This window comes from Tasmannia lanceolata, unplaced genomic scaffold (genome assembly GCF_043159265.1).
Source record: "Tasmannia lanceolata isolate RefF3 unplaced genomic scaffold, GAP_Taslan_0.1 ptg000018l, whole genome shotgun sequence".
Classification (NCBI taxonomy): domain Eukaryota; kingdom Viridiplantae; phylum Streptophyta; class Magnoliopsida; order Canellales; family Winteraceae; genus Tasmannia; species Tasmannia lanceolata.
This window is the reverse complement of record NW_027518695.1, coordinates 52,604,378-52,623,155: the sequence shown is the minus strand read 5'-3', so window position 1 is coordinate 52,623,155 and position 18,778 is coordinate 52,604,378. Positions and strand designations below refer to the sequence as shown.

The following is an 18,778-nucleotide window of genomic DNA, read 5'->3' as shown; positions in this document are numbered from 1 at the left end:
TCTTTTCCTTTTTGCAAATTTTCTCCCCCTTAGTAATATGATTACTACTCCCTATTAGTAAATGAATCGAATCTATAAGTGTGCATAAGTGTGCAGGGATTCATAATCAATTTTCCAAAACTTCTCCCCCTTTTGTCATATAAAAAAGGTGGGGTGAATTAGGTTGGTAATGTATCTTCCCCTTTTGTCAATTGAGATATACAAATATTTCAATTCGAAGCATATCATGATCAGTCTTATAAAAATTTTGCTCCCCCTGACTAGATCAGAGTGCATATATGTATATGTAACAAGCGAAGGCGCATATACATGAATATGGTTTAGATGTTGGCTTGTGGCCAAATGAATTAGGTATCTTAATTAAGGTGATGGTACCGTTCCTTTAAAAGAAGGCATGAGCACCAATTGAGTAGCTTTTAACACAAATTTAACATCCCGAGATTAGAAAAGTTGCAGAAAAAAGAAAATATTTGTATGCCTGGATGTAAAATTAGTGATGCAAATCATAAACCCAAAAGTCCTAAAGAATTGTTTAAACATGCATACAAAGGATGAAGAAAGGTGTGGTAGGAAATGTGGGTCTGAAAGGTCTCTTGTTGATGTCAACAATGACCGTTAACTACATCAAACAACTAAAACTTCCATTCTAGACCATTCCTATGTACTTTGATATATGCTGAATTTTTAAGACACTTTACCACTAATTTTGATTATACTTTTTAAAGCTCAAATCAGTAAGTTTATAAACTAACAATCATGAGCTTTTCCACTTTAAAAGGTTTCAAAAAGGGAAATGGGAGAACATTTGAGTAGGGTGTCATGTTAGGTCTCCTTCTGAATTAAAGAGAGTACTAACAGTTTCTAAACCAATTTTGTAAAGCCCTCAAGTTGCCGATAGTTTTTGTTTTTTAAGTTGACATATCTCATTCATTCTCAGAGAAGCATTCGGGACCAGGGGTCCCAACCTGCATTACAAGAGAATAACATGAATATTGGCACAGGTAAACCTGTAGCCAATGAAGTATACACATCGAATAAAAAGTTAAGATTATCCCTTTCCTCCCTTCTCTATCCTATCATTATGATATTATCCATTACACATTTAAAGGTATTCATCCTACAATCTTTTTCCGAACCTCATTTCCTTGATTGGGTAATGATGAAGATTCCCATATCAGAATGCCTCCATTTAGCGAAAGACCATAATCTCTCGAGCTAACATGAGACTACAACTTTCTTTTAGCGCAACTAGGATCGTGAATTACCGTCACAAAGAATGACCTTTTCAAGAATTTTTCCTAACAATTGTCATAACCTCGACCTATGGGAGTGAAACCATCATCACAATTTCCACATTCTTGGTATCGACTTCCTAGTTTCCTACAATCATTTTCTTCCCAACCTGTCTCTGCACAATTAAATAACTCTAAAGCATTATGTCTAAATAGACTGAAATCAGAAGACATATGTACTACCCCACAACTTGCAATGTCTCCTTAACTGAAATCATTGGAAGACAACCCAAACTCCCAAAAACCTACATCTCTTAACCTCTCAAAGTGTGTCCTTTAATCCTGTAATCCAACTTTTGGTTTAGCCTCTTTAACTCTCTTTATTGTATCATTTGCAGCCCTTACTTGCATTGCCCGAAACATTTCTGTTGTCCTTCCTAGATTCTCCTGATAGGAGATCCCAAATACATCACTCATTGCTAGAAAATCATTAAAGCCTTCCAATTCTGGGAGCCCAGATTCTTCCTCAGCATTCAATAACAAGACTCCCTTTTCTTTATCTCGCCTATCTAATTCACTAGGCTACCCTAACTGACCCTGTTCCACCTCAGGGCTGCCTGGCCCTAAACCCTGCATATCTTCATCCAATGTTGCATGCTTAGATTCCAAATTTGCAATCGCCAGGTGTTTTTCCTCTTCCCAAAGATGCATTCACATTCGCTTTTCCTTTTCTAGGATCTTGTTAAAGAAGGGCAAGTAATGGAGGGGCGTATGAAGCTCCTCCTCACTATTCAGGGTGACCTAGGAAGGGGACACACCCACTCTTTGATGAACAGCTGCCCGCTCTTTAAGACATTGCTTCTTTAGAGGAGAAATTAACACCTCACTAGGAGTAGAAGATTCTATTCCTCGCCAGTTTGTCATTATATTTAAGAGTTTTTAGGAGATTGTAGACACCCCATTTTGACCGAACCCCAAATAACCTCGTTTGATTAAAACCCTATCAAATTAGTGAACTAAAGTCCCAAGATTCGCCTTAGGGTAGGTTAGGATCTCAATTAGATCCCTTTAAAATTTTGTCAAAATCCGTTAAAGTTTGCCTAATAAGACGAGTGTAATTCATAGTGTAGTGTAGAAAGAAGGGAGTGGTTTATCCGCTTAGTTGTGTTCTAGTTAAATTAATTTCAGCAAAGGGGTTGTCCTGGGAAACTAAAGGGCCCGAATTTTAATCTTTTAATTTTCATTAATCAGTTTTCCATGGACCACCTGTTCTCCACATAAACAAGTTAAAACCTACATAAAAAGGGTGTCTTGATATAACGAATGGGCCTAAAACTTAAGCCAAATCTCTATAAATAGAGAGCTTGGACTTTCATTTGGGAGAGGTTTTTTTAGGTTTTGAGAAAAGTGAGTAGATCCGATCCTTTTTCTTTGCAAATTTCAGTGAAATTCAGACCTTGATGAATCAGATCTTGTGTTTTGTTGCTTGAGTGCTTACAAAGCAAGCTTAGAAACCATAGTATTGCTAGAAACCTTAAGTTTGTCTTCTCAAACCTTGTTTTCTCACAAGAAATCCTAAATCCACACTATGAAACCTTAAATCAGCAACTTCTTTAGCTTTTAAACCTCAGATCTCATCTTTAAAATCTAGGATTTTTTTTATTTTGGATAGATCGAATCTTTAAACCTTAGATTCGAGTCTTTAGACAGCAATTTCGATTGTCAAGTGAAGATTTTAGAAGAAGAAAAGAAAGGAGCTTCGTTTGAGTCTGCAAAGAGGAACAAGAAAGAGGAGGAAAAGAGAAGAAGTTTCGAGTTCCATAATCTCAGGTTAGTTTATTTGTGCTTCAGAATTCTAAATATTTCTTGCTGAAATTGAGTCTTTATCAAAAATTTTGGTAGGCAACTCTGTCAGGTAAGTTATACTCATGGATCATATTGTCATTTTTGTTTAGATTATAAAGTTTGAACAAATTTTACAAACATTGCTTCATAAACTGCTGTTAGACTTCATAAATTCCGTATTATTTCAGTTATTTTCAAAAGGAAATGATGATTAGCAACATAAGTTTATCTTCTTGTTAATCTCTATTGGTGTATGATGATAATTAGTGTTGACTCCATGATACTGTTTGTGTATATATAATTATTGGATAAAGAGCTATAAATTTGTGGCTTGTGAATTGAACTAACTTCCTAATTTGCTATGATTTACGAAATGTTATGATCTCTTAATTTGTTGTGTAGTTTGTAACTGAACAAATTTCCTAATTTGTTCCTAAAAAGAAGAGGAAGAAGAAGAAAGAACTTTTGGAAAGAGAATTGATGATCATCAGTAAAATAACTCTATATTTTATAGGAGTAATTAATTTATTTAATTTTGAAAAATAATATCATTGCCGTACAATTTAATGGAATCTTGTCTGGAGCATAATTCAATGAGTACTTTTTGATCCTGCAATGTACTCGAAAGTCGGACAAAATGTAGCTAGGAAAATATTCTCTGTTCTCATTTTTTATGAAATGTTCATATTTGAACCCTGACAGGTTAGCATGCTTTGTTTAAAGGTTGTATTTTCCTTTTGATGTGTATTGAAGAGTAGATGATAGAGATGAGATAGTAGTGCAAATATTTTGTTCTCTTGAGTTACAAATTATGATTACGTCTTTATTGACTGTGTTCATATGCCTCTATTAATTGGCTGAGTTTTTTTTTTTTTTTTTTACATTTATGGTTATCAGTTTATATAGTTCAGGTTGATGTATATAAGTTTTGAGCCTTGTATGCATCCCTTGTAAGAGTTGCTTATGTATATGTAATATATAGTTGATTCTTTAAGTTTTTGTATCATATGTTAAACCATATATGGTGAAGTGAGTAGCTTATTAGGTAAGAAGACTTTATAATAGTAAGTGGATAACATACTTTGAACTATCGAGGAATTTCCTTTTATTGTGTTCAAGAATTGATAATAGTATTATCCGAATCTGTACAGAGTAGATAACTCCATTTCTATTTGTCTTAGTTACATGATTAACCTGCTCATGCATAGAGGCATTGAGCCTAGTCGGCTTTAGTTATTTGTTTCTCCATAACATTGTTATATATCAAAACCCATTTTACTTTGGTCCTTGAGTAATATTTGATGCATGATTTGGAGCTTTTACTTAAGAAAATCTGCTGGTTTGATTTTGCTTTAGTCATTTCAATACAAATTTTTTTTCCCATTCTGCTGAAATAATCTGAAAATTAGTGTAGAAAATGTGTGCCGAAATAGAAAGCAGTGCAGTCTATTCCCATTATGCTGAAATAATCTGAAAATTAGTGTAGAAAATGTCATTGCGCCGAAATAGAAAGTAGTGTAGTCTATTCCCATTGTGTTGAAATAATCTGAAAATCAGTGTAGAAAATGTCATTGTGCTGAACTATAAAAGGCAGTGTAGTCTATTGCCATTGTGTTAAGCTGAACTGAAAATCAGTGTAGTTCATTGTTATTGTGTTGAATTAAGAGTTCATGTAGTTCATGTTCATTGTGTTAAAGCGTGAGCTTTTGTAGGTCATTTATATTGCGTTAAGTTAAGAGCTTTTGTGGCTCATTTATGAGTGATGAATGGTTAGTTGAAGGTGATTGTGTTATCCTGTGAAATCTGTATGCTTTTATACATATCTGAATTTAATAGTAGTTCAGTCATCCTTTGGTTAAATGCTAATGTAATGGTTAGGGCAAAACAGTAGTAGCATACTAGCATGCACTAATCGATGAAGTTCTTTTCTCAGACAATTTTTAGCATTTGCTGAGCCCTAATATATGCATTTCAGTTATCATCTTGAGCAGTTTTATGTAATCAAATAAGTCATTGGTGCAATACTTTCGACTGAATTATTCTCTCGTGGCTCCTACTCTTATTCATATTTGATCCTTTTGAATTAGTTTTAAAAACCCCATGTCTTATGATTTACACAGTTAAACATCATGTCATATTGTTTATTTAAATATCAACTTATGCACATCATAATCTTAAAAAAAAAAAAACCTAAAATGTTTTTGTATCTTGTTTATCTGATAAGTTTTCACTTCAGGACATACATTACTCACTTATATTACTTTAGTAATAGTTTCGACACGGTTTGGCTTTGAGTTCTGTTCTCCATTATCGTGTAATGAAATGCTTTGCTCATTTTTTTATTTTGAATACCTTATTTTCATATGGCTCAGATTTGAAATTTGAGTTACCCATCTTTTAGGGGACTAGCATAGTCCTTGTAGCATTTCCCCCTTATTATCCTTTTCTTTAGAAAACTTTTTCAAGTCTATTAGATATGTAACCTTAAACCATAGATCCTTTCATTGCCAGGGCAATGAAAGAGTCATCTAGAGCCCCTTCCCCTCTTAGGAGACATGCTTTGTCTCAGTAGCAAATTCCATCTTTAGGAGATAAGCCTGTCTCATTAGAAAAGTGCCCTTCTTAACCGCCACATTTTTTTATTATTTAATATCCTGAAAACTGTTTTGTAGAAACCCTACATATCAAGAGGTTAGGATACTCCCTGATAAAGGTGGGACCAACGGAAATGACTGAATTGACTGCCCCGATCATGTCCACATGACATGCATAGGGCCCACAGTACGAAAGTGGGCCCTACTGTAGTGGACCACGGCCTTAAGTCTCCCTAACAAATGATGCTAACGGTTAAATTGATAGCTTGCACACTAATAAATGTAAAATGGTCCACATTAGATACGAAACATTCCTGCAAAGGGATGTCTAATTGCTCTTTTGCATCCGAAGTTTTGAGGCTTTCAATGATGAAAAGCCTATCACTGTAATTTCAGAACAAAGTTATCACCAAGGAGATCTAAAGTATATATTTTAAGTCTTTCAGGATAAATCTACAAAATGAAAAAAAAAAAAAACACTTAAAATAGAATAATGAAGAGTTTTTTTTGTTCTAAAACAAGAATCAACCAGTCTTTCATTTCCTACACTCAAAGAAAGGCCAATCCATGATGGCATTTAAGAAGACCCAAAGTTTGAAGCCATTGCATTGTAATAGCAGAATGGGGCAGTGGCATTTTTAACCCACAGCTTCAGTCGGGCAATCCAATCCATGCTAAGCCCTAGGATTTTTTTGAGGTAGATGAGAAGAGATTGGTACGCTTCTTGAGATTTTGCCCATCAATGACTATCTACTCTAGTCCTGTTCCTGAACCTTGCTCGTTAACTTATGGGAGAGAGAATGAATAGGGGTGCTACTCGGGTCGGTTCGGGTTGAGATTTGCTAAAAATGATTGGAATCAACTTGAACCCGACCTGATTGTATACTAAAAGCTCAAGCCGAATTCTCAAAAATCAACCCGAGTTGCACCCCTAAGAATAAGAGACAATAGAGATACACCTGAACGAAAGAGGAGTTCCTATGGCTAAAGCTGGTCACCTTTGTATTCTTGTTTTCATTTTCTAATTTCAACCCAGTGTCATAGTGTTAGGATCTTAGATGTAGTTGCAGAAATTAAAATTAGAACTGAAGAAGAAGAATCTTGAATTGCTGAAAGAAAAGTTGAAATTTAGCTGGTTCGAGGCACCAGTACCTCCTGTTACAATGAAAAAGGAAATTTCTACACAAAAAACATGCCCTGTGTTTCCCCCTCTTGTCTATTTTATTCAGCTGTTGAGATGCTAACTGTCATTAACTGCTTTTCCAGTCTGTCCAACAGAATCGGTAGTTGCAACTAATCTTTAAGCCTTGCTGGCACTTCCCTCTTTCTAGTACTGACCCTCCTTACAACTGGTGAGTCTTCCTGGTTAGTTACAGTTGCCTCCCCATGAAAATGAACCTTGTCCTCAAGGTTCAAATCAGGATAATCATGCTTGAGGACAGATAGATCTTCCCAAGATGAAGCTTCGAGTGGTAACCCATCCCATTGGATAAGGCGTTGGTGAATGCCCTCCTCTCCTTTTCACTGAATGACTCTCCGATCAAGTACAACCAAAGGTCAGCAAAGTGGTTGTGTTTCTGTGGATAGTTGGGGTAAGGCAACCTGTGTGACAGACAGGTTCCCTGTAAATTGTTTAAGTGACATGGAAAACTAGATGGATTTTAGCTTCTTCAGGGAGCTGTAATTTGTAAGCTACTGATCCAATCCGTTCAATTACCAAGTAAGGACCATAGTATCTACAACCAAACTTGTGTGAGCGTCGTTGTGCTACTGAAGCTTGTTTGTACGGTTGTTGCCTTACAAGTACATAATCACCCACATCAAAATGTTTTTCTCGTCGATTCTTATTAGCCTGATTTTGCATCCTCAATTGAGCCTGGTGTAAATTGGTTTTGAACTGTCGGAGAATGCTATCCTGTTGCAATAACTCTTGGTCCAGAGCCTCCAAATGTGAAGTCCCTTATTCATACCGTAGAATTGTAGGTGGCTTCTTAGTAAAAGCTGCTTCAAACGGTGTCATCTGAGCAGCTGAATGAAAAGCTGTATTGTACCAGAAATTTTGACCAGTGAGAAGGGCAATCACACACATAACTTCTGAGGTACATTTCTAAACAACGATTCAAGGCTTCGGATTGCCCATCAGATTGGGGATGGTAAGCACTACTCATGGCAAGAGTAGTACCCTACAAACGAAACAATTCCTGCCAGAAACGACTAAGGAAAACTATATCTCTATTACAATTGATTTGGGAATGCCATGGAGTTTACAGACATCATTCACAAAGGTTTGAGCTACTGATATGGCTGTAATAGGGCTTCGTAGGGGACTAAAATGGGCGTATTTGCTCAATCTGTCTATGACTACTATAACGACAGTTTTTCCAGCTGAATTTGGAAGGGCTGTAATGAAATCCATGGCCCAATCTTCTAATATTTGGTCAGGTATTGGTAGGGGTTGTAAAAGACCTGCTGGGGCAAGATGTTGTGATTTGGTTTGCTGGCAAATGACACATTCAGCAACAAATTTATTGACATCTTTTCTCAAATCTTGCCAATGGAAATTGAGAGCGATCCTAGCCATTGTTCGAGTCAAACCGGCATGACCACCAATCGGTGATGAATGGAATTCTTGTAAAAGTTATGTTTTTAACCCTGAATCAGTTGGAATAACTATTCTACCTTTGCATAACAATAATCCATGTCTCCAAGTATATGTATTAAGAACAGCTCCTTCTTGTTGGATCTCCTCATGAATTTCTCGGATGTGAGGATTAGAAGCATGTTCCAGTTTAAGTTGATCCATTATATCAAATAATGGTATTGACAAAGTCATGTATTGATTCTCCACCGTAGGTTCCTTGAAAGAGCATCTGCCACTAAGTTTTCTTTTCCTGGCCTGTAGTGTATATCATACTGAAACCCCATTAGTTTTGTTAACCATTTTTGCTGCTCAAGTGTTTGAATGGTTTGGTCAAGAAGAGACTTGAGGCTTTTTTGATCAGTTTGAATTATAAACTTCTGTCCCAGTAAATATTGCCTCCATTTTCACACAGCTTCTGTGATTGCAAACATTTCCCGTACATATGTAGAAGATGATTGTATTTTGGAAGAAAGCTTTTGACTGTAGTAGGCAATAGGATGGCATCCCTGAGAAAGAACTACACCAATACCATACCCAGAGGCAGCGGTTTCTAAGACAAATGGTTTTGCAAAGTTTGGAAGAGCAAGGACAGGAGTTGAAGATGCAGCTTGTTTTAGTTCTTCAAATGAAAGTTTGGCTTCTGGATTCCATAAAAATGCCCCCTTCTTGAGTAATTCTGTCGTTGGAGCTACTATATGAGCGTAGCGCTTAATGAATCTTCTGTAATACCCTGTTAATCCTAAAACTCCTCAAAGTTCCTTAAGATATTTAGGAGTTGGCCATTGAAGAATAGCGTCGATCTTAGATTGGTCTACGACAACCCCGTCAGCTGACACAATATGCCCTAAATATTCCACTGATGCTGCTCCAAAAGAGCATTTTGATTGTTTTGCATACAATTCATTAGTTTTTAAGACTTGTAGTGTCATCTTTAGATGTTCTAAATGATGTTCCCAAGTTTTGTTATAAACCAGAATATCATCGAAGAAAACGAGAATAAATTTTCGTAGAACTGGTCGAAACACATCATTCATCAAAGATTGAAATGTGGATGGGGCATTTGTAAGACAAAAAGGCATAACTAGGAATTCGTATAAGCCATCATGAGTCCTAAATGCAGTTTTTGGTACATCTTCGACCTTAACTCGAATTTGATGGTATCCTGATCTGAGATCCAGTTTAGAAAAGTATTTGGCACCATGTAGTTCATCCAGAAGCTCTTCAACTGTTGTAATTGGGAAACGACCAGGGATTGTGACAGTATTTAGGGCTCTGTAGTCCACACAAAACCGCCATGTACCATCCTTCTTTTTGACTAAAATAATTGGGGATGGAAAAGGGCTATGGCTTGGTTGAATAACCCCATTGTCAAGCATTTCTTTGACCAATCTCTCAATTTCTGATTTCTGAAAATGAGGATATCTGTATGCTTACTTTAACAGATCCAATGCCAAATTTTAGGGGAATGGCATGGTCATGTGATCTGATGGGAGGTAGGGAGTTGGGCTCTACAAATACTTCAGAAAATTCATCGAGTAATTTGGTCAATTCGGTATTAACTGGAAGAGAACTTTCATTCAGTTTGGACTGAAGAAGTTGTAATTTAAACAAAAAACCACCCCATCTTTTATAGCTAGACGTTTGAAACTGTGTAATTGCATAGGCTCCTCTGTGATTTGGCTTTCACATTGTAAATGAATCGCCTGAGCTTGCCAATGAAAATCCATGGTGAGCCGCTTATAATGAAAAATAATTGGGCCCACCAATTCTAACCATTGAACTCCAAGAATAATATCAGCCCCCATGATTGGAAGTACAAAGAGATCAACTTGTAACTTATGATTTTGCATACTCAAACTGACATTTCTGCAAATTCCTTAGCATTTTAGCCTTTCCCCATTACTGACCATAACTTGAACATGTATGCCATGAATAACTGGAATTTGTAATTATTGTACTAATCGTTCTTGAACAAAATTATTAGAGCTACCACCATCAATTAATACAATGATTTTCCGTCCACCAATGTTGGCCTGAACTCGTAAGGTTTTAGGATTAGTTTGTCCTGATAAGGCCTAATAAGAATTTTTTGGTTGCTTGTCAGATTTTTCAAGAACTTGAGGAAAACATGTCTCCTCTTGCATCAGACGCATGGCCTCTACGTCTGTATCTTAATACTCCTCCTCATTAATAAGCAAAAAGAGTTGCTTGTTTTTATATTTATGATCGGGATTGTATTTTTCATCACAAGTATAGCACAATCATTTATCCCTTTTTGCTTGCAATTCTGCTGTGGTCATCTTTCTTGAATGGAGTGCCTTGTTGAGGCAATTTGTTAGTCATTGAAGAAGAAGCCACAGAAGAATTTCCAGCTCCATATCGTGGTTTGTAAGGCAATGGATTCTTATAATTGCCTTTGTAAGTCATTTTTCTTGCATCATCAATCTTGTCTTCGATCATTGTAGCCAATCCTACAGCTTTTGATAATGAATTTGGTAAGTGAATTTGTACCTCGTTTCAGATCTCTGGTTTTAAACCAGAAACAAAACAATCTACCAGAAATTGAGAAGGAAGATGACTGGTACGATTGGCCAAAGCGTCAAATTAAGCTTCGTAATCGCCAACAGTAGTGTTGAATCATTTTAGCTAATTTGCCCTGAGGGTTATCATAAATGGATGGTCCAAACCTGATTTGTAAAGCTACAGAGAGTTTCTCCCATGAATCAAATGGTTGTTCCCTTTCCATTGCTTGAAACCAATCATATGCTTTACCATCAAGATGGAAAGCCGATGGAAAGAAGCTATTTCCAGCTTTAGTTCTTCAGAAGTGTGTTGAAAACGAAAAAGCTTCTCAGCCTTCGAGATCCAAGCTGCTGGATCAGTGCCCTCAAATTAGGAAAATTCTAATCGCAATTGTCTTGCAGAAAACCCCCAAGACTCGTACCATCTCGCAGTCCTCCTTGAGTACCATCTCTCGTTCCAGTTCCAGTAAGAGTTTCTCCCTGTTCAACCCTTCTTGTTAAATTGGTTACCCGGCCATCTAAAACTGTAATTTTATTGGAGATCTTAAGCAAGAAATCTCTTTGCTCCATGGCTAGTTCCTGGTAATTCTGTAAACGAGTTTCTTGGAGAGATGTAGTCTCAATCAATTTCTTGATTGCATCATCTAAACTCTTCAATCTTGTATTCTCAGCCATAAGGTGAGAAGTCAATGAAAGCACCACTGTTAGGAGCTTAGATGTAGTTTCAGAAATTAAAGTCAGAACTAAAGAAGAAGAAGAAGAATCTTGAATTGCTGAAAGAAAAGTTGAAATTTAGCTGGCTTCGAGGCACCAGTACCTCCTGTTCTACACAAAAAACAAGCCCTGTATTTCCTCCTCTTGTCTATTTTATTCAACTGTTGAGATGCTAACTGTCGTTAACTGCTTTTCCAGTCTGTCCAACCGAATCGGTTAGTTGCAACTAATCTTTAAGCCTTGTTGGCACTTCCCTCTTTCTAGTACTGACCCTCCTTACAACTGGTGAGTCTTCCTAGTTCGTTACACATAGTGTCACTTTAAAAAGAGTCAAAACATTGAGGAAAAAAATCAGAGATCTTTGGGTTTCCTTCACAAAACAATCCAATCAATGATTTTGTCACATTGGGAGAGCAATACAAGCATCGTGCTACTAGGCAAAGCGGTATGCTCTTATCGGAGTAGTGAAACTTGGAGTATTATTTAAATCTAGTGGTGCAGTTTGCATTGGTCGATTTGAGGTTTTGCTTGAAAAAATGAATGAGAATTAACCCAAACTTGACCCGACTTTATGATAAAGGCTCAACCCGAATTCCCAAATATTGAACCGAGCTTCACCCCTATTTAAATCCATGTCGATAAGATTCCGTCATCTCACATTTGAATCTAATTGGAAAACATAGTTAACTAATGCAATTGAGGAAACTAAGGGTGCGTTCTTTAACATTCTTTTAGAACGATTTTCAATTGTTTTAGCCTAAAAAATGAGAATTCTGTTCTTTTGGAATTTCAACAACTCGTCTAAGAATTCATCCTAATTTTTAGAAATTATTTTATGGAGCAAAAGTTGTATGTCATGATCTTCCCCTCTCTCTCCACTCTCAACTTCTAGTGTGAAACATGTCCACTTAAGGTGAAACCACATTTTCCACGTCACCTGCCACACAAAATTGAGAATTTTTAAAAATAAATTAAGGTGATAATTACATTTACACCCCCTCAACTTTGGCCAAATTCGACTTTTGACCCAGTGGTATCAACTTCACCAAAGACACCCCCTCATCTTTCTAACATTTTTAAGTAGACCCCTTCCATTGACGGTCCGTTAGTTTAACCTGCCGGAATTACTTAAATTAACCATGGTTAATATTTTGAAGACAGAAATACCTTCGTCACTAGTTTTAAGCCATTTACAGAGGGATTAGGGTTACGCCATTTCCTTCATCACGGCCACTGCCGCCATCGCCATCTCCGGCCACCACCGCCGTCGCCATCTCCGGCCACCTTCGTCATCTCCATCTCGCTCATTTTTGAAACCCTCTCTTCCACCCATGACCCATTTCTGAAACACAAAAATAAAAGTGTATATATATATATATATATATATATATATATATATATATATATATATATATATGGAAAAGGTTTATGAGCTCGAGCTCAGCCTGAGCTAGAGCACAAAAACCACTACTCCCATAGTTGGTTGAGTCATCCAACCCATTTAGTTTATAGGTTATGCTAAGGTTATGGTTATGGTCCTATAGATCGGATGGTTAGGATTATGTTATGGAGCTGGTTTGTTAGGAACACCCAATCTATGTGAGGTAGTGTAAAATGAATGGGTGGGATGAGTCAAACTACTATGGGAGATGGTATATTCTAAGCTCTAGGTCAGCTTGAGCTAGAGCTTAGAAACCATGCCCCCATCTATTATATTATAGCAGGATGGGGGTTTCACTGTTCACGCCCACATGGACAGCTCCCCCATCCGGCTATTTATCTACGGTCATGTAGGTGCTGCAACAACGAAGAGTGAGAGCGTGGTTTTTGAGGATTGAATGAACATGTGTTATAAGAACACCAGTTTCTGTTTTGTACAGTTAATTACATTTTTTTCTCACTGTTTTAATTGTCCATCTAATAACATTAACTTAGGGTTTATGAATTTCTCACTGTTTTAATCTCCTTTTTTGTAGGTAAAACCTAGGATTAACACAATAATATGCTTGCAAATTCATGAATAGCACGGAAGAAGATTCAAAACTTTGCGGTAAAGTTTCAGAGATTTTATGAAAACGAGATCAATATCTGGTTGGGTTTTTTAATCAAAAAGTGTTTATGTAATTTTTTTCTTTCAGTTTTTTTTATTAGTCAATTTATAAGCTCAAAATTTGATATATTTTCATGTTGAAATTTGCAGATTCACAATATTAGACACCATCTCCTCCATAGGAATCGCCTGTCAAAAGTTATCTCGCGGCATAGAAATTCCTCGAAACAGAGCCTGTTAACTGAGAATATCATGTTTCCTCCAATTATTTTGTTGTTTTTTTTATCTTACAGTGGTGAGTCAAATAATAGGCAGTTTGTAGTTCTTCGTGCTAGACTATAATTGATTTCAGCCGTCCAATTGGTGAACCTTGCTTTGGATCTCTCCTACTATTAAAGTAGATTATAATCATAAGATCTTTTACTTTTGCTGAGCATTTTCATGATTTTCTCTTTTCTTTTTCTTTTGTTTCGTGTTTCTTTCAATTTTAAATTCAACTGCTATCACATGCTTCATACTTATTCTCTATAATTTGTTCTGTTTAACTTTTTTTTCACAAAATCCTCAATCTTTATCTGGCACTTGGGTACCATACAATTCAAATCCAAATTGACTGGGCTGACAGCTTTATGGTCAGCTCTGAGGCAAACTCTGTTCAAACAGGGCCTTGTTGACTTTCAATTTCTCACATTTTTACGTTGCTGATTTATTTCACCCTGAGGTCAAGGGTTCAAACCCAGCTTACCGACCAAAAAAAATTGAAATACAATGCAAAAAGAACTGTAGCTTTGATTCTAGATTTTATTGGGGATTTTTATACTCATGACTCTATTACCTTCTCTTTTTTCTTTTCAGGTCTTGCTTTTATGTTATTTATTTGTTTGTTTGTTTTATCCCAAATAGATTGATTTCTTATATGGATGGATTTTAGTTTAAGTTGAAATTGGAACCCTGAGTCATGCAAAGAGCTTCTTTTGTTCAAGTCTTTTTGGAGCTTTATATGGATTGATTTTAGGTTATGTTGAAATTGGAACCCAGAGGCTCCAAAGAGCTTCTTTCTTCAAGTTTTTTTTAGAGCTATTTCTTGATATGCTATAAATTGGTACTTTTGTTTAAGATTTTTTATTTGGCTATGATATTATGAAATAAAAAGGCGATTCAAAAACCAGATAATAAAGAAAAAGAAAATCATATCGTATATTGTATTGTTGGTGATCGTCATATCCTTACATACAGATTTAATAGTCTGCATTTTCTCCTGATTTATTCAAAGATTATTCCAAGACAGTTTCCCTACACTATTTAGGGTCACAAAGAGTTTGATCTATCATCGTTTGTCAATCATGATACATGATGTCACCCCCTTGATTAAGCCTTGATCAAGAGATTATGCGGCTTCTCAAGAAAATTTGAAAGCTGTTTTATTTTTTGTGGATTAGATAAATTGTGCTGTTGTGAAGTGAGGAATGGAATCTATCAATGTTTTTTTATATTGGCTAACCATAGTAGTTCATTGAGTTTCGTTGTTTTCTGTTTTGGTTTTATTTTCCTGTAAATTGGCCATAATCCATAGTTTCTATCTTCAGTGCTATCATTTGTTCATGTTACGTAATGGGTGTTGTCGATGGATCATGTCTGTCAAATGTTCAATGGATGGAATGCCTGACAAAGATGAATTGACATGGACAACTATGATAACTGGGTACGTAATATTTAGGCACATCTCTATCAATGTTTTTTGGTATTGGTTATTGTAGATGATCAAATATCTTTGGTATCTATTTTTATTTTATTTTCCTCCAATTGGCAATCTTTATTGACATGATTATACTGCAGAATCTGATACAATTATTTTTATGGGCTGCCCTCCCTACATGGTGGTAGTTCCTACTCAATTTCACCACCTATCAAGAATTCAAGTTGAGAAAATGGTGCACACATATACATTGAATGAATAACACTAAATTTTATGATGATGTGGCTGCATCAATGTTTTTTTCATTTTATGGGACTAACTTGAAGTTGTTATGTCCATGGTTTCAAATTTCGGTTTCGGACCCTGAAATTTCGGTCGAAATCCGGTACCACAAAGAAAATGGTATTTTATTCAATATTAAATTTCGGCAATATGACAAGGTATCCATTTCAAAATCGGATTATTAAGTTTTTTTTTTTTGTTTTGTTTCTTTATTCCTAATCGGTGGGGATTATTCTGTTTTTTGTTTCTTTATTCCCAATCGGTGGCTATTGTCACTTCTAATTATACCATTCCAAAAAAAAAAATTTGTCACTTCTATTTACACATTTTTCTATTTACCTATCCACAAATAAAGAGATACAGATTCATACATTATTTAATGTACATATCTACTGATAATAGATTTGTAGGAGCTATGTGAGCATTGTCGCAAAAAAGCATGTAACTTTAAATGCATCCATGTGCTACCTTCTCTTTCTCATGCGTACTTAGTTGCATCCAAACAAGGTATAATCTTATAGGAGAACTTATATGGTGGCCGGTAGTCATTTTCTCCTCTCTGTCCACTCTGTCACATTAAAAAAACCCATTGAAACCTCGGAGGTGTCGTTAGTGAAGTTGATACCACGGGGTCAGAAGTGGAATTTGGCCATAGTTGAGGGGGTGTAAATGTAATTAACCCTAAATTAGAAAAACACAATTCTGATTCCAAAGGACTCTAAAAGATAAAGATTAATTCTAATTTTTAGAAAGAAAGTCTCCAGAATTGTTGAAGAACGCACCCTAAGGTTCTGTTGGATTTTTTCTGGAAAAGTTTGGAAAGGAAAAGTATTTCTAAAATTTCCTACCACTTTTACATATAAAAAAAAAAGATAACTTGAACTTGAGTTTTTATACGGTGCCCGACAGTCAAGTACTGTTAAAACGGTACCACCAACCTTGATATTTGATCCAATAGCAGCACACTTTTTAAGTAATTTTTAGAGGCCGCTGTTGGATTATGAGAATTGGCTGTCATTCCAAAACTGATTGTTGGGCTAAAATTTATGTTTAATTTTGAGCTAATCCGGTAAGCTAAAACAGAGGGGATGGATTGATTTATTTAGAGAAACCAGGCAACTCATACCGATCAGAAGGTACAGAATAAAGTCTTGTGGTCAAGCGGTATGCGCCTTTACGTATAGGGGTCTCCAAAGAAGGCAATTCTTTGGACCAGTCCAAGGTGCCAAAAAACAGTTTTGAACTCACAAAGTGCATTTATAATCACATGGAAAACTATCAAAGTCAAACGGTTCAAACAAATATAGAATTAAATGCACTTTGTTAAAATGGACCAATGGAAGTGCCCTTGTAGATGATTTTTTGCAAGGGCACCCTTCAGTTTATAATTCCTCAACGGAATAGGAATGAAAAAAAGGAAATTAATTAATATTTGAATAAAAACCCTAACACCCAGTTTGTTTGAGATTGTGACAACCGATTGTGGGCTCCAAATCGATTATTGGATTCAAAATTAAGTCCAATAATCTGTTTGACTCGCACAATCGGTTTTCAGAATCTAAAACGAACAGAGCCTAAGGTAGAAACCCCGTTTTATTCTAATAATTGTTTCCAATGCAAAAGAAATTTGAGAGAAAAATTGGGAAGTGATATATTCGCCCCTGTTTTTATTTCCCTAGTAAAAAACAGGGTGAATATATCATTTCTCCGGTATTGGGTCCGGACTTTGATGACATGGGAGAGAGGGAGACAGAAGTGTTTTCAAGCTTTATGTTGAAAGGAACGGGGCCTTAGGGCTATTAGACTCAACACGGTAAAGTTAGCATTATGTTGTTTTGATAACACCCACTTTTTATTTATAAACTCATAAATTGTCACATGTTGTTTTGATAACTACAATTGTAATTATTCCCTAAATATTTGAATTGATATTGGCACCTATTTTCTATTTTCTTAAGGGAAATGTTATCAGCACGTACTACTATATATTAATGAGGGCACTCCACACTTTATTAAAAGTACGTTATGGTCTGCACCGTAGGATGATCCAACTGTCCATTAGATGGGCCACAGCCTAAATAGGGTGTGCCCAAAAATTATTTCCATAGGTTGATCCCAACCCTCCGATCATTATAGTAGTGATGATAACATTTCCCTTTCATAATTATAAAGTTTATGTTTTCATTCTATAAAATTAGGTTTGTCACAAATTATACTCTAGAATAAATTTTTTTCATTACCAGAGAAGATGATTTTTTCCTAAAAAATTAAAATAATAATTCTCAGAAATGAGTTAAGAAGCATGATTCTGATTCTAGAAAGAATTCCAAAGAATAAAAATTGATTCTGATGTCAAGAATGGGAATAAATAGGATGGTTAAAGAACCGGTTTCTTAGAATACAAGTCGACAGGGCCAACATACTGCTTCTCATTGGTGGGATATCAGATCATAGCCTCCGTGAGATATAACATGAAATCCAAATTAAATACTTTCCCCAATCATGGTCATAAAACATATCCGAAGCTTATCATAAATAAGAAATAAGAATCTCAAAAAACATGCCAGAATTTAATCTAGATAACAATTTGTCATAAAACATATTTTGGTATTTTCATGAATAAAATATCCAGGTCTCAAGAAAAGTTATTTCTAAATAGTAGAAATCTCGATAACACAATAGTTAGAAATCCTTTTTGAAGACATGCACAGCAATACATGTAAAATCTTGTTGTCAAAACTGCGAAGCAATAAATGGAAAATCTTTCGACAAGACATGCTAGACCCGGTTTCAACGAACAGGATGTTGAGAAAATCCGCTAGGTAAATCCGATCTGATGGTGCACAAATGAACAGAAAAGTAAAATAAGAAAACAAGCCACGAGATGAACATTGAGATTTTACGTGGTTAGGCCAATTCCTTTCCTTGCTTCTCTCACCCAAGCTTATCTTTTCATGTGCTAATCCATAATTGTCGACTATGAATCCTCTTCCAATTAGGTCTTTTCTTTCCTATTTTCCTCCTACAAGATCGTTCCCATTTGAATGGATTCTAATGGAGTTTACTCCCCATATTATAGACCGTGAATCGAGTATTCTCTCTGGTTTTTATTGTGTGATAGTTAACACCATATGCTTTTTTTTAATGACAGGATAACTTTTATTAAACAGAAAAGGGAAAGGATAAACCTACAGACTGAGAA

At 35.9% G+C, this 18,778-nt stretch overlaps 1 long non-coding RNA gene across 2 annotated transcripts; it reads left to right on the top strand.

Moving 5' to 3' along the window:
- The first annotated feature begins 2,618 nt into the window (after positions 1 to 2,618).
- On the top strand, positions 2,619 to 14,043 carry LOC143850966 (uncharacterized). 2 transcript variants are annotated; one of them, XR_013236139.1, is made up of 4 exons: positions 2,619 to 3,062; positions 13,343 to 13,427; positions 13,525 to 13,598; positions 13,749 to 14,043. It is a non-coding gene; the product is annotated as an uncharacterized LOC143850966 (long non-coding RNA). The 2 variants fall into 2 exon arrangements; XR_013236140.1 differs by having other exon boundaries at positions 13,525 to 13,639.
- Positions 14,044 to 18,778: the final 4,735 nt, after the last annotated feature.